Here is a 14,031-nt window from a genome sequence, read left to right as displayed (position 1 = left end):
GTAATGCAAATAAATGTACTGGGGATGGAAATCAGATCTCTTAAAATTAATGGCAGTTTTGCTGCTGGTTTCAGCAGAGCCAGATTTCATGTACAGCTAACAAAACAGGTCACTGATGTTCACATCAGACCACTTCCAGATTCCACGCATGGAAGCTCCTCTTGGCAAAGGGGGCTTTCACCTCTACCTTTCTAAAATCCTAATTCAACCTGGTACTTAAAGCCCTTGAGAGAGAGATTATTCACAGCTTTACACTAAGTAAGAGCTTATCTTGTTCAACTGCTGGCTAAGATTCTATCTTCAGAGAAAATACACAAGTGAAAAGGAGGGACGTGTACTCACTAAGATGACAAGTCTGAGTTCTCCCTAACCCTTGCTCTCAAAGTTATGTTTCTTTCTGGTATTTGAGTGACTGAAGAAAATGCTTTTCATTTTTTCCTAGTTTGGGGAAAAGTGGCATTCCTGAATCCTAGGTAACAGGGGGGACTCAAAGAGGAAATGTCTCCAGGCTCTCTGCTGAGTGTCACATTTGTACTAGTTGTGGCACCCTCAAAGCTTGGCAGAAGCCCTCATGCTTTCAGAGCGTCAAAGACCTGGAAATTCGTAAGCCAGGTATGACCAGAGGCCAGGGTGAGGTTCAGAGGTCTCTTCCAGTCTTACTAACTCTTCACACTCTGAAGCAGCCATCATCTACTCAAGTTAGTCTCTGAGGACACCTGATCTCAGCCTTGAGACCTGTCCTCTCCTGGACAAGTTTCTCCAGGACATTGTTCACTTCCTCCAGAAGGAAAAAGAAGCCCATAAAAGCACACTTCTGGTTGAAAACACATTGCTGTATAAGACGGCACATACTCCATCTTTTGAGCCGAGGTGGTGTAGAAAAGGTCAACCAACACCCAACAAACGAGCATGCTGTTCTTTTTCAGTGTTTCCAGTTTTAGAAAGCCCCTGTCAGTTCTCTGGATAGAGCACATTTTTAAAGAAAATGGGCCAGAAAGTCCTCTACAGATGACTCATACTGACAGAGTATCAGAGCAGAAAAACGGAGCTGTTGTCCTATCAGGGCTGAGCCAAAAATAGTTGTTTTCGTAAGAGCTTTACCTGATTCTCATTTTCATCTGCACTGAAGTCCAGTGGGGATGGGAGAACCAGTTTTACTTCAACTCTAAACTCTTTCAATATGCGTAGCAGACGTGTATTTCCGAAAAGGATGTAGCAAATGAGATTGTTGGCAAGAGACTAAAATGTTGGCAGAAGAGGTATCCTCAGAAGGTGGTGAGTAGGACATGGCATTATTCTGGGTTTCTGCCTACCTAATAAAACTTCTTGATGTGCATCATAAGTATTCCCCTTTCCATGTAAATACCCCAACACTTATTAGCATGTATGAAAAGCAGACCCACTCTGGGTATTATTACTGACCCCAGCAGTCACGTTGCTCCAGAAATAAAAATCCATAATGACTGCAGAATTGCCCTCAGCTGTCTTTTTATTTCCAGTATTTCATGCTTACACAGGCCTTTCATAAAGAGCCAAACCCACTGTCTTGGAGGAACTTATGAGCTTGCTACAACTGACGTATGCAGGACAAAACTTTGTAATATCCTTTTAGCCAAGGTATGGAACATCCTATTTTTTTATCACTCTCACCTCCATACTCCTCTGTGTTGAGTTAGGCTGTGTGCTCAACCAAGCGACAACTGTGTCATGCCATGGCAAGGGTGTTTGGCCTAAATTCAAAATGGGCCATGGTTTTAGATGCTTGAATTGAGACACAATAAAAGGAGTAAATTTTCAGAAGTATTAAACATCTGTCTATAAAGAGATGAAGGAGGAAAAAAAATAAATTCTCTTTTTCATTTTGAACACCAGAAAAACCCACTAAAGCCTGCATTAAGTTTCTGACATGAAATGCCCTTCAGTAAGCCACACAACACCCAAAGATGTCAGATGAATAGCACAGTATCACTGATCAACTGGCTGGCAGAGAGAAATCCAACAATTTGTTCAAAACTGCCGTGGAGATGAGGGCAGAGCCCAGAAGTTAGATATTTCAAGTGGTTACCACATATCCCTCCCCTGGAAGCTGGCAGCTGAACCCATACGCATTTTTTTACAAACGACTATGGAAGTTGTCACGTTCTGTGACATGTTGATCAAGGTTCCCCACCAAGCAAGCAGCTTTACTTAACCTCAGACCTGCTTCTGAGTTGCGCACACATCCAAGCACAAACATACAAGCACAAGTCAACAGACCCGCAGTGTCATGGAGCCAAATGATATTCTTTCAAAGCATCAGGCTGGGAGAGGGGGCCAGAAGCCGTTGGCAGCGCTCAGACCTCCCAGCCTGAGAAGAGAGGCTCTCAGGTTCCTCTGTGGCTGCGTACGTTTTGCCAACTGATTTCAGACCTTGGGAACATGAGAAGAGCTCCTCCATCTATTGATCCCCTTCACCCGCCTTGCTGAGCGTACTCAAAGGATGGGATGTGAGAGGATGCAGGGCAAAGACAGACGGCATTTTTTCCCCATCCCCTCAGTTCAGCACTTTAGGGCTACTAATTTATCCACATGGTTCTTCAGTTTAGCATAAACATGTTGTAAATCCTTGTGCAGCTCCACTAGCTAGAGCAGTTCAGCTACAGCAAGATGCCCAAGTCAAGTATCATGTCCGTTCCTTCAAGGTCAGTTTTGTTAAAAAGCAGAAGATACAAAAGACTGGATGGGTACAGAATCATGTACGAAGAACATTCAGGACTGAGAAAGAACCATCCCACACCCTATGCCTTCTGAGACACCAAAGAAATCCCTGCTGTCTTTAGATCTTGTCACAAGCTTGGTCTTGACCATATGACCTATGCTCATGGGACTCCATTTAACAGGTCATGCAGATACACCAACGTGTACGAACAGGACAAGGGCCCACCTTCTGCTTTTCAAGTCAGACACACTTCTAGCCTTAGTGCATTAGCCAGAGACATGCCAGCTCCTCTGAAGTAACCTCTAACAGATCAGTGTAGACAAACAGAATGCTGTTGATCTCTTGCTTGACTAACCAGGATATTTTCTGTGACAAGAGAACCGTGTAAGTTGAAAGAAGTAATAATTCCCATTTATCTGACACTCGTGAGACTGCATCGGGAGCATTGCATCCAGTTTTGGGTTCCTCAGTACAAGCAACACATTGACGTAATGGACCAAAATACATTTCATCTATAATTCAGCTGTGCTGGATTTCAGGACTAATGGTTTATACAGGGTGAGCTTTGCAGCATTGATTCAGATCACAGAATAGGTTTTTGCCCAGGAACATAATTCCTTACAGGCAAAACTACTTATTTATTTTTATCAATTTCACCTGGGATTTTAAGGGCAGAAAAAGACTCATTTTTTCAACAGGAACTACAGTTATGACCAGTTTGACTACAATGGCTGCCTGTTACTATGAATTTATGCCTAATAAAAAAGTAGACTCTAGTACAGATGTCTGAAGACAAAGCCTGGACATTATTATGTGACAAGACCCTGTACAGATTTTCTAGCATTTGTTTTATAGTCCCATGTTTTTGAGCTGTATTTTCTTCTGTTTCTTCTCCCTTTCCTCACAAACAGGGAGATACAGTGTGCTTTTTAATCGTGTCAGCAGCAGTCTATGAATCTCCTATAGTTTCTCTGTAGACCAGGAAAAAACTCCCTCCCAGTCATTTCACATTTCTTTCACATTATTTTATGTCTGCTATCTAAAGATGAAGGGTTCAGTCCTTTCCTTGCCATATGGGAGCAATAATAGATACTCAGCAAGTGCAGAGTTTTCAAGAGAGATAGTATCTGAAAGCAGTGCCTGAAAGCTCAACAGAAATACGGATTTCAAAGTTGCATCCAGAATTGCAAAATTCACATATGTTGCATCTCACCACTGAGGCTCCTGTATCCCAAAACCTTCGTCTTGTCCATACATGTAAATAAGACAAGACAGGCACTGTTCCTTGGCACTGAAGCCAATTGCCCAGCAGCTTGTGTGCAGACAGCTAAGCCCTTTTACCTCCTCAGAACAAGGTGCCTGCAGCCAAATTACTGCTGGAGATGGCCCCTGGCCAGTGCGAGTCCCCAGACAGTACCCGGGCATTGTCTGGGGAAGCTGCGTGGGCTGGAGCCGTGCTAACAGCTTACAATATAGACAGGTACACACCAGTGCTCACGGCTGTGCCCTGACCCTGTTTAACCTGTTGGGATAAACCTGGTCACAATCTCCTAAGGTTCTTGTATTTGTGGGTTCTTCTGCTCTCTCTTGGTCACTGCAGAAGAATGGCTTCTGTTAAGCCAAAGCTCAACTGCAGTTCAAGAATCATGTCAGCAAGTGCTGGAGAATAGCAGAACAGTACATAAGTTCTTAGAATTTGCTGTTATTTATCAGAACTGACTGGTTAAGGTGTCTTTTAAGGGCTAAGATGACTGTTGTCTTTCAGAAAACAGATTGATAGTCACACAGGGAGCAACTGGGGTTAAAAATCGAAATATCTGTCAAGTTCTGGACACACAATATTAGACAAGAGGTGACAGATCAAAAAACTTTGTGTCTGTCACTTACAGCCTGCTCTATAAAGGTCTAAAACACACAGCTCTTCTTTTAAGGTCACGTTTCTAGACCCTTCTACAGTATCTTTGCACAACTCGATGGAGACACATCCCTGAGGGGCCACCTTGTACCCGCCAGCCCTGCCTGCCATTTATCATCGTGCTGGAAGTGCTCATGAATTACTCTCCACATATACTAGTTTATTTAGAGATAATTCGAGTTGCCACATGTGTGAACAGGGCCTTTCATTGAAAACCTGTAAGCAGCCAGACGGAGGGAGGGCTCATGGGGAGCCTCGATAAAGTGTTTCAAGCAAAAGACACCCCGAACAGTTCCACCTCTGCAAGCCCAGCAGGCAGCCCACAGCACGATGGAAACACCAGTGCAAACAGTTGTCACTTTTTACTCGACAAAAAAACAGGAGTTCTGCATATTTATTTAAACTCAGCTGACTATTAAAGTATAGACATGTAATACTGACCACTGGTGCAGCAATAACATGTTTCAGTGGTATCTTGTTTTCTATTGACCCTTTCCAGCCAGACCAGAAATAGGTAATTCTGTTGGAAAAAACAAAACCACCACCACCACCAACAACAAAAAGATCAGAAAAAAGGGAGGAAAAAAAGCACACTTTCCATCTTGCCATCTTGAAATAACTTGGGGTTTGTACTAACAGAGCCTGGGTGGATGCCAGGTTTCCACTCTGCTAGAGGGATGGCTTGAGGATATGGTTCATTAGCAAAGATTTAAGAAACCTGACACAGCACATAGCTACTTGCTCTGTGAATATTAATAACAGTGTTAAGCAATGTCATGTCAATTGCCTTACAATTACAATTGTAATTACAATTACACCTTAAAATTTGAATCCACAGGTGTGGAAGAAGTGCACTCACGTGCAGTTGTGCATTGGTAAATCACTGCTAGGAAGGCAGTACTGTTCAGAGGCTTTGGGTGAACATTCTTGGCCTTTCTACAATTTGCCATCCAGCTATTCTCACTCCCTTGCTATTCTCCTCTTGTTCTTGGAAGCCAGATTATGAGCCACCAACAGCTGATATATGAAGGACATGGTCACTTGGTCAGCTGGAGCAGAAAAACCCATCCTTTGGCAGTGGAGAGCACAGGCTATTTCTTAGTCAATGTGGTCATTATCAAAATGTAAAACCAGCAGTTTCCAATGCATCTGCTACATTAACATTGGATAACTCCTGGTATTTCAAATCTGGAAAGTCTGGGCTAAAGATGCATAGCTTGTTCTGCAACATGAAAGGAACATACAGGTCTGAGAGTGAATGCTCCTGTACAGCCGGTGTAATTGTGCCGAGTAACGGCATTGACTAAACACATATTGATACCTGTAATGATTGATATCAACATCACTCCAAAACTAGGCCCCATACTTACAACACTGGGCTGTGCAAACAGCTAATAATTCAGTTGGTAATTGACCTCTAAAAGAACTCTAGCTACCTCTGAGGAGCTGCCATCTCCAGCTTATGACCCCCATCATGGTTCCAGACATCAGCATTCAATGTCACAATAGTCCCATGAAACCAAATTCCCTCCTTCTTGGAGAGACCTGGCTTCCAGGTATGAGCAAAGAGGCCAAAATCTTGACTGCTGAATGCACGCTAGACCAAAGACTGGTCCCTGCTAAATAAAACTTGCAAGAATAATTGCTTACGCTATACAGAACCGGACTTTACTTCACCTAGATCTACAGACAGGATTATTCCACCATGAACAAGAGCATCTCCGGAATTTAGGTCATGACTAGATGTTAACATGGACCACTGTCATGTACAGCCCAGAATTCGTCCTGTTTTAACTAATTTGGACAGGTAACAATACACACAAGGACCTTTCATCCTTTTCATGTTGTCATTCACAGTCCTTTAAGCAATTTGTCTGATATCAACCAAATTATTCCCCCATACAGGGAAGCTGAAACACAAGGACTAAACAGCTTTCTGTGGAGAGAGGTCTTCTAGTCTGAAGACTGGTGAACAAATATTGTGTTCATCTACAAAAAGGTCAAAAAAATAACATCCGGGAAACTGCAGACCAGTCAACCTTGTTTCAGTCCCTGGGAGCACTGTGGAATGCGTCCTTACAAAAGGTATTTCCAGGCACTCAAATGACAAGAAGCTGACTGTGAAAAGCCAACATGGATATACTGAACGGTAAATCATGCTTGACTAAACATCTTGCTCAGTGGATGAGGGGAAATCTAAGGATATCATCTACCTTGATTTTAGCAAGGTGTTTGACACAGACTCCCTCAAAATCCATTTTGACAAGTCATTAAGATATGGGCTGAACAGATGAAACTTAAAATGGTTGAAAAACTGACTAAACTGCTGAGCTCAGAGGGCGGTGGTTAAAGGCTCAAGGTTATGCTGGCAGCTGGTCATAAATAAAGTTCCTCTGGAGTCAATGCAAGTCAGCTTTACAAATGACCTGGAAGGTAGGACCGAACGCACCCTTACCAAAGTTAAGAATGAGCCTAAGCTGGGAGAGGAGTTAGATGGGCTTAAAGAAAAAGACACCATATAGAAAGATCTTAACAGGCTGTTGAGATTTGGCCAACAAGAATGAGGTTTAACAAGAGTTTCAGCAGAGATAGATGTCAAGTCCTGAACCTGAATGGAATAATCCCAAGCAGTAACACCAGCTGGGCACTGGCTGCTGGACAGTTGCTCTACTGAAAAGGCACAGGGTGTCTTGGCAGACAACAAACCAAACACGAGCCAGCTACATACCCTGGCAGCAACGAAGGCCAGAAGCATCCACGGCTGAATTAGTAAGACTATTGCTGGTAGATGAAGGGATGTGATTTTCCTACTCTGCTCGGCACCTGTTAGGCCACACCTGGAACACACTGTCCAGTTTTCCCCGCCACAGTTCGAGAGAGATGCTAAAAGCCTGGAGATGGTCCAGAGAGTATCAGCAAGATTAGGGTCTAGAGAACTTCACAACTGAATGATTTGTGCTTGCTTAGCCTTGAGAAGGAAAGGCTTAGGGTGGGGAAAACAAATCACTGCCTTCCAACAACCAAAAGGCAGTTGTGGAGAAGACACATCCTTCACAAGGGTGCACTGTAACAGGAGAAAAAGCCATAGGAACAAGTGTCTTCAAGGGAAGTTCCACTTGCATCTTAAAAAAATCTTTGTGTGAGAGCAACTGAAGAGTAGGATCAATTGCCTGAAGAGAGTGGAATCTTCCTCACTAGAAATGTTGAAGACTTGGCTTGACTGGGCCTTGAATAACCTAATCTAAGGTCCTGCTTTCATAAGAAAGTTGGACCAGATGGTCTCAATAGGTCCTTTCCAAATAGGCTTGTCAGTGCTTCTGTGAGTCCTTTCCATTTCTTCTTAGTATACACTTTGCTGTATATTTATGTTCATGGAAAAATTGCCCTGAGCTTTTCCACTTTGCAGCAGAAAACAGTAAGGATTATGAGGAGCTTATGAGGAGTGGTTGAGGGAGCTGGGGCTATTTAGCCTTGAGAAAAAGAGGCTGAGGGGACACCTTATCACTGTCTACAACTACCTGAAAGGAGGTTGTAGCATGGAGGGTGTTGGTCTCTTCTCCCAAATAGCAAGTGATAGGACAAGAGGAAGTGGCCTCAAGTTGCACCAGGGGAGGCTTAGATTGGATATTAGGAAAAAATTATTCACAGAAAGGGTTGTCAGGCATTGGAACAGGCTGCCCAGGGCAGTGGTGGAGTCACCATCCCTGGAGGCGTTTAAAGGGTGTTTAGACAAGGTTCTTAGGGACATGGTTTAGTGCTAGAGTTAAGTTAGGTTATGGTTGGACTTGATGATCCTGAGAGTCTTTTCCAGCTGAAATCATTCTATGATTCTAACAGTATTTGTTTTCTGTGAGTGTCCAAGACACAAACAGTTAAAGATCTCTCACTAGCTCAGACAGCAGCTCCAGCCCCCACATATCCAGACTCTTAATGGCCTGAGTTGCACCCTAACCTGCACACCTGGCAGACATCCTCCTTGCCAGGTTTCTGCCCAGTCCAACCCTGCCCGGAGGGGCAGAGAGTCTCATGCTTCTCGCTGCCCAATGCTTCCCCTGACTACTGACTTGTTTCATGCTCCACATCATGTGCCAGCCCAAAGCACAAGCCCTGCCTTTCCACCTCCTGGACATGAGCTGGCATGCATGGTCCAGCCTCCCAGTGGGAGCAGCAAACTCCCATGAAAGCAAGGAAACAAAGGCGACTGTAACTGGCAAAGGCAAAGCTGGCAGCAGCCAAAAGTCTCAGCTTACCAGAAGCCCCTTGTGATGGCTTGAGCTATGAGCCCAAGAAATGAACAGAGCCTTGCAGATAAGCTACTCCAGGGCCAGCAACCAAAGAGTTAACCATGGTAGCAATAACAAGGTGAATGATTGAGTGTAATTTTTGCTGGGCATATTTAAACTCTCCATCCCATCCACTGTTGCCCTGCTAGGATCCACAGCGAGATGGACACAACAAGGAGGGTGGGTTTGTCACTCACACCATCGCTTTCCTGCCAGAAGGAAAGGAGGGGCAGCTCTGGTGGGAGACAGCCGGCAAGTGCAGCAGCCAGCGGGATGGCAGTGATCTAGAACAGCACCATGGCGTGCGGCTGGGGAGGCGCTGGGGCCACCAAGCGCTGTGGCACACCTTTGGGTGGCTTCCACCGGTGTGAATCATCTCCATCGTGGATGCCGCACCTGAAATACTTCTCCAAAATTGCTTTGGATAAAATACCTCTCCAAAATTGTTTCAGATAAGCAGTGATTCCTACCCTGAGGAGCTGGAGACATGTCTAATCCCAAACTCCTCCCTTTCCTGGCCTCAGCTCCCAGCTTGCCGTAAATGAGAGTGATGCAGACACCTCTGTTGCTGTTAATTACAATGAGATGTCTGAGACAACGGGAACCCGTTTGGCGCAGCAGTCTTGAGGTACTTGGGGTGATGCCCAGCTGTGTTTTGCTTGGCCCCATCTGCAGGCTTCCAGAAGACCCAACGTCACTGCTCCCTGTCCCAGCAACGCGCCGGGGCAGCCACACACGCCAGGATGGAAAGCAGGAGCGTTAGTAGTTGGGCAGGCAGCAGACAAGCAGCCACTGTGGAGCCATGTGGAAATTAGAAAACAGGCAGAGTAGGCACCTATTTTTGTGAAAATGATCTGCAATTACATTGATATTAACTGTTTCAGGCCATGCACAGGAAGACAATGTAGACTTCAAAACAGGCATGAAGCACAACTTCACAAAAGCAGGAAACACACTTATGCACATATTTATACTGGTTTCTCACACAACAAGTCCAGATCACTGTCTGTCCACCCTCCCTCTGCTGAATACATTGGCTGAAAGGAGTCAAACATGTCAGAGAACTGAAAGATGATGAGATTTTGATTCACTGTGTGAAAATAGCTCAGCAGAAGAGAGAAACCCCAAAGTTTATGCACTACCAGAGATGAGTGGCTTTGGAGGGGGACCAGCTGTGGTCCCAGGGCTGTGAGTGCAGGGAAGGCACAGATCCTGCCTGGAGATAGGAAATGGTGGTGGGCAGGTGTCCGGACAGGTGACTGACTCAAGTAGTAGATGGGACATGGGCCTCCCATGTTAAAGAGGATCTGCTCAGTTCTGGTGTCTGCAAGCTCTCACGCTCAGTAAAACATGGGAAAAGCAGGTACACCCAAAGAAACAGCAAAGTTTGGTAATGATAGCTTTGCAGTTTCCTCCTTATACCAACCTACACTCTCAGTGGCATTCACTGGGCACCATTTTTCACCTACTGGTTCCTCAGCTCCTGAACTCTTCCATTTCCCATGTTTCATAAAAGCAGGAGTTTTCAGCACAAACACAAGCAAAGAGAAATGTGGAATGGTCAGGACATCCCGCGCTCACCCAGTGCTCTGCACCTCTCCCTGAGAGCACAGAGGTGGCCAGGACCAGCAGGGAGGACCTTGGGTTGCCTGGCAGCTCCATCTCCTGCCTCTTCCCTCAGCAGAAACCAGCTGGAACTGCTGAACCACCTGGGTTTGCAGCAGAAGCATTCTGAGACAAATTGCGATGGATCTGGGGGATGTCCAAAAACAGTGAGCAGATAGTGATTTCGGAACTAAATGTCCTTGGGTGTGGACATCTGTAATTCAGCTCCTTGGTACATCTAGGCGTTTTAGTGTCTTCACCTTAAATTTTGCAGAGCCCATTCACCACCTGCTAACTGGTTACCCTGACCAGGGCATTCTGATTCTTATTAGAAATTCTATCTTGATATATACACAAATTTGCACAGAAGTGGATGTCGCCCCAGAAAGATTAAGTGTAGATAACAGGTGTGACAGTGAAGATGACAAACGCTGCAGTCCTGGTTATAAAGAAAATGTAGTGGGCAATGCCATCGTGTTCATGGCCTCCCAGCTGGTTCAAGGTTAAACCATAACACGTAAAGTATGACAAAGACACAAAATCACGAAGACAAATGGTGTGGTGATGTGGGAATGATAAGCAGTGGTGGGGATTCTTCCTCTTATCCAAGCAAATCTTCCTGTGTCTTGTCTTAGGAAACTATTTCAAGTATCTCACCTATGATAAAAAGAGGATATCCTAAATGAGGGTTAAAAATGGGAAATCCTATGGCTGAAAGAAAGAACATCCATCACAAGGAGGCATGCAGGAGATGGCACCTCCATGCTGAGAGAAATATCAACAGTTCCACAAGAGCTACAAACTACTCAGAAAGTGCTACTTTCTAAAGCTTTTCTTAAACCTGGGATGTTTGCTTCTTAACTTAGCAGACCCTGAGGTCCCTTATCAGTACTGAATGTTTAGATGACCTGGCAGTCTCCTGAACATCTTTTTAAAACGAATAAACCTGACAAGCACAATGCAAGTTACAAACTGCCTTGACTTCCAGGAATAAGATGATGGTTCAAAGAATGCAACCCTAGTCTTGTTGACAGAAAAACAGTGTATCTTATGGCAGAGCCTTCCCATCACCACCCAATTATTTTTTCATTCAATTTTCTACCCCCTACACTTTTGCTACGAGGCAGTCGGGATGTCTCTGTGCAGCAAGACTCATTCCAACTGGCAGCTCTTGATCAAAGAGCACTGGAAACATTAATCAATGTGCCTAATCATTTCCAATCACAAGAAACTTTACTCTGTGACCTGGCATATAAACACCGAGTCGTCTCATTCACTGGTTGACCGACTAGAAACTAAACAATCCTTATCGTACCTAATTCATCTTACTCCTCCAGGTTATAGATGGATCAGCCTGCAAACCTCTACCAGCAGTGGCAAACTTTTGGCACTTTACTTAATCAAACTGATTAGTAACTTGTCTGTAGTGCCTTTTATCTGTTGGTGCCAAAGTAGTTTACAAGCATTAAGTGCATCTAATTTTGTGATAGCAAAGCAAGATGTGGTTACTATTTTCCAAAGCACCTCCAGTGATGAGGGAGAGCTCTTGTTTTAAGGAGGTGGGGAGGTTCAAGACAGCAAGTTTTGCTGATGCATGAAAACCACTTTGCAAATTACATGAGCGAGTGGCGAAGTCAGGGAGGGAGCCCAGGAATTTTGATTGCCAGCTATCTGTGCTGCCCGTACTGCCATATGGTTTGTAGCAAAAAGGAAAAGAATAATCAAACCAGACATCTGTGCCCAGAGCCTTATCTATTCAGGCACCATCCTCCGGACAGCCGCACTCTGAGCACAAACAAAGGGGGATGAGATCTCCGCTCCCCTCGGCGGGTCCATGGGGGGACGTGGTGCCTCCTGCGCTGGTTCAGGTTAATATGTGTGTGATCACCACCTGTTTGGGAGTTTGCTCCCACAGTAACATTGATTTCTCGCTTAATGCCAAGAGCAGAACAACAGCTCTTGCCATCACAAGGAAAGCTGACAAAAAGCTAAGGTCGCTTTAGCTTTCCTCGGTTTTCACTCGAGTGCCCCTGATTTGGGGAAAAAAAAAGAAGGAAATAATTATGCCAAAGGTCGGTCTGTTCCAGGGCAGCTTGTTCCTGCTTTGAAGGAGAGAGAAGTGAGAGGTGGCACAGAAACCTGCTCCTACACCTGACAGGCTCTCACAGATGAGAGCTGGCGATGGAGCCCCGAGGAAGCAGTTCACAAACTTGCATGACCTGCCTTGAACCTTGTCCAAAACTGTCCCGTTCTCTTCCCCGGGGAATGGTGCCAGCTTCCTTTCTGCTCTCTCCTGGACACTGAATAGTATTTCTTTTCCTTGAGAGCTGGTGCCTTTGGGGAGAGGTGTGGGGAGGTGAAGAAGGGCTGGAAGAGATGCACGAGCATATGGAGACTTCCCTCCTAATCCACCGCTGCGGTGAGAAGTTAAACGAAAGGTTTCCTGGTGGAAAGGCTGCCAACCTGGAGCTCAGGAAAGTTGGATTTCAGCACGTGCTCAGCCGCAGGCTTTGCTGCCTGGCCTTGCCCAAGCCACTCAAAAGCCACATGTAGAATGCTACTGACATATCTGGCTCCTGGAAGGAAGTCCACGACACCGAGCTGGGTGGCTGCAGAGGATTAGGCATCATTGAATAGGTTTGGCACGAGGCAACGCATCTAACAATGGCTGCCAACCAGGGCAAGAGGAGGTGCCAAAAGACAGGAGCAAATCTGCCCCAGGTCTCTGCTGTTGGTATCACGGGGCTCCGCGGGAGCCTGCTGTCAGTGTGGGCAGTGAGGGGCTGGTTCACCCTCCACTGATCCAGCACCTGCACTGGCTTAGCACATTATCCCTCCCTGCTCCCATCCCCGCGCCCCAGGTTTCTGCAACCGTTCACAGACCCCAAACTGTGTTTTATCCCCTTGATTCCCAGCCCCAATCTGCTGCAGAGGCTCATAAACCCAACCGGACAGGCAGGGGACAGTCAGGACAGCTGGAAGCAGTAATACTTTCACCAGCTTCAGGGAGCGATGCCAGGGCTGGTCCCTGGATACCTCTTCTCTCTCTGCACATAGCTGGGGACTGGGATTTTGTACCTCTGCATGTCACCTGGTGGTCAGGCACTGGGAAGAAGGAGCCAAGGCTTTGGATACAGAGATATGCACAAACTCTAGGAAGCCCTCAAAATGCAAAGCAGAGCTGTATCTCCCTCCAGTTAGGAGCAGAGAGTGCTGTTTACTTTGCCGATCCAGCTGACACAGTATTATGTTTATGTGGCATCTCAGTACCCTGGGGTTACAGGCTCCAAAGCAGGAAGGAGAGAGCCAGTAGGATGGTGTCAGTGCCACACTCGCCCCAGGCTGGGCCCTCCCAGCAGCATCACTACAGACACCAGGGAGCTGCACCAGCATCCTACATGTCTCTTGGGTTTGCTGCCTAAGACCTTTTCTGCAGCTGCTTGGCTGGCCTGTTTCCTACCACCAAAATGGGAACAAGGAAAGAAGACAAAGACAATGTCTCAATCTCTCAGTGAGAAAAGCAGACACAG

General features: G+C 45.7%; 1 long non-coding RNA gene across 1 annotated transcript in view; it reads right to left on the bottom strand.

The window, feature by feature from the left end:
* Window positions 1-2,537: 2,537 nt before the first annotated feature.
* LOC135578704 (uncharacterized) overlaps window positions 2,538-14,031 on the bottom strand; it is a 64,410-nt gene continuing 52,916 nt past the window's right edge. Inside the window, exon 2 of the long non-coding RNA XR_010470803.1 lies at window positions 2,538-14,031. This exon is cut by the window's right edge and continues 24,964 nt beyond it. This is a non-coding gene — a long non-coding RNA (uncharacterized LOC135578704).

This window comes from Columba livia, chromosome 2 (assembly GCF_036013475.1).
Source record: "Columba livia isolate bColLiv1 breed racing homer chromosome 2, bColLiv1.pat.W.v2, whole genome shotgun sequence".
NCBI classification, from domain to species: domain Eukaryota; kingdom Metazoa; phylum Chordata; class Aves; order Columbiformes; family Columbidae; genus Columba; species Columba livia.
Note: the sequence above shows the minus strand (reverse complement) of the source record. Positions and strands in the feature narration are given on the sequence as shown.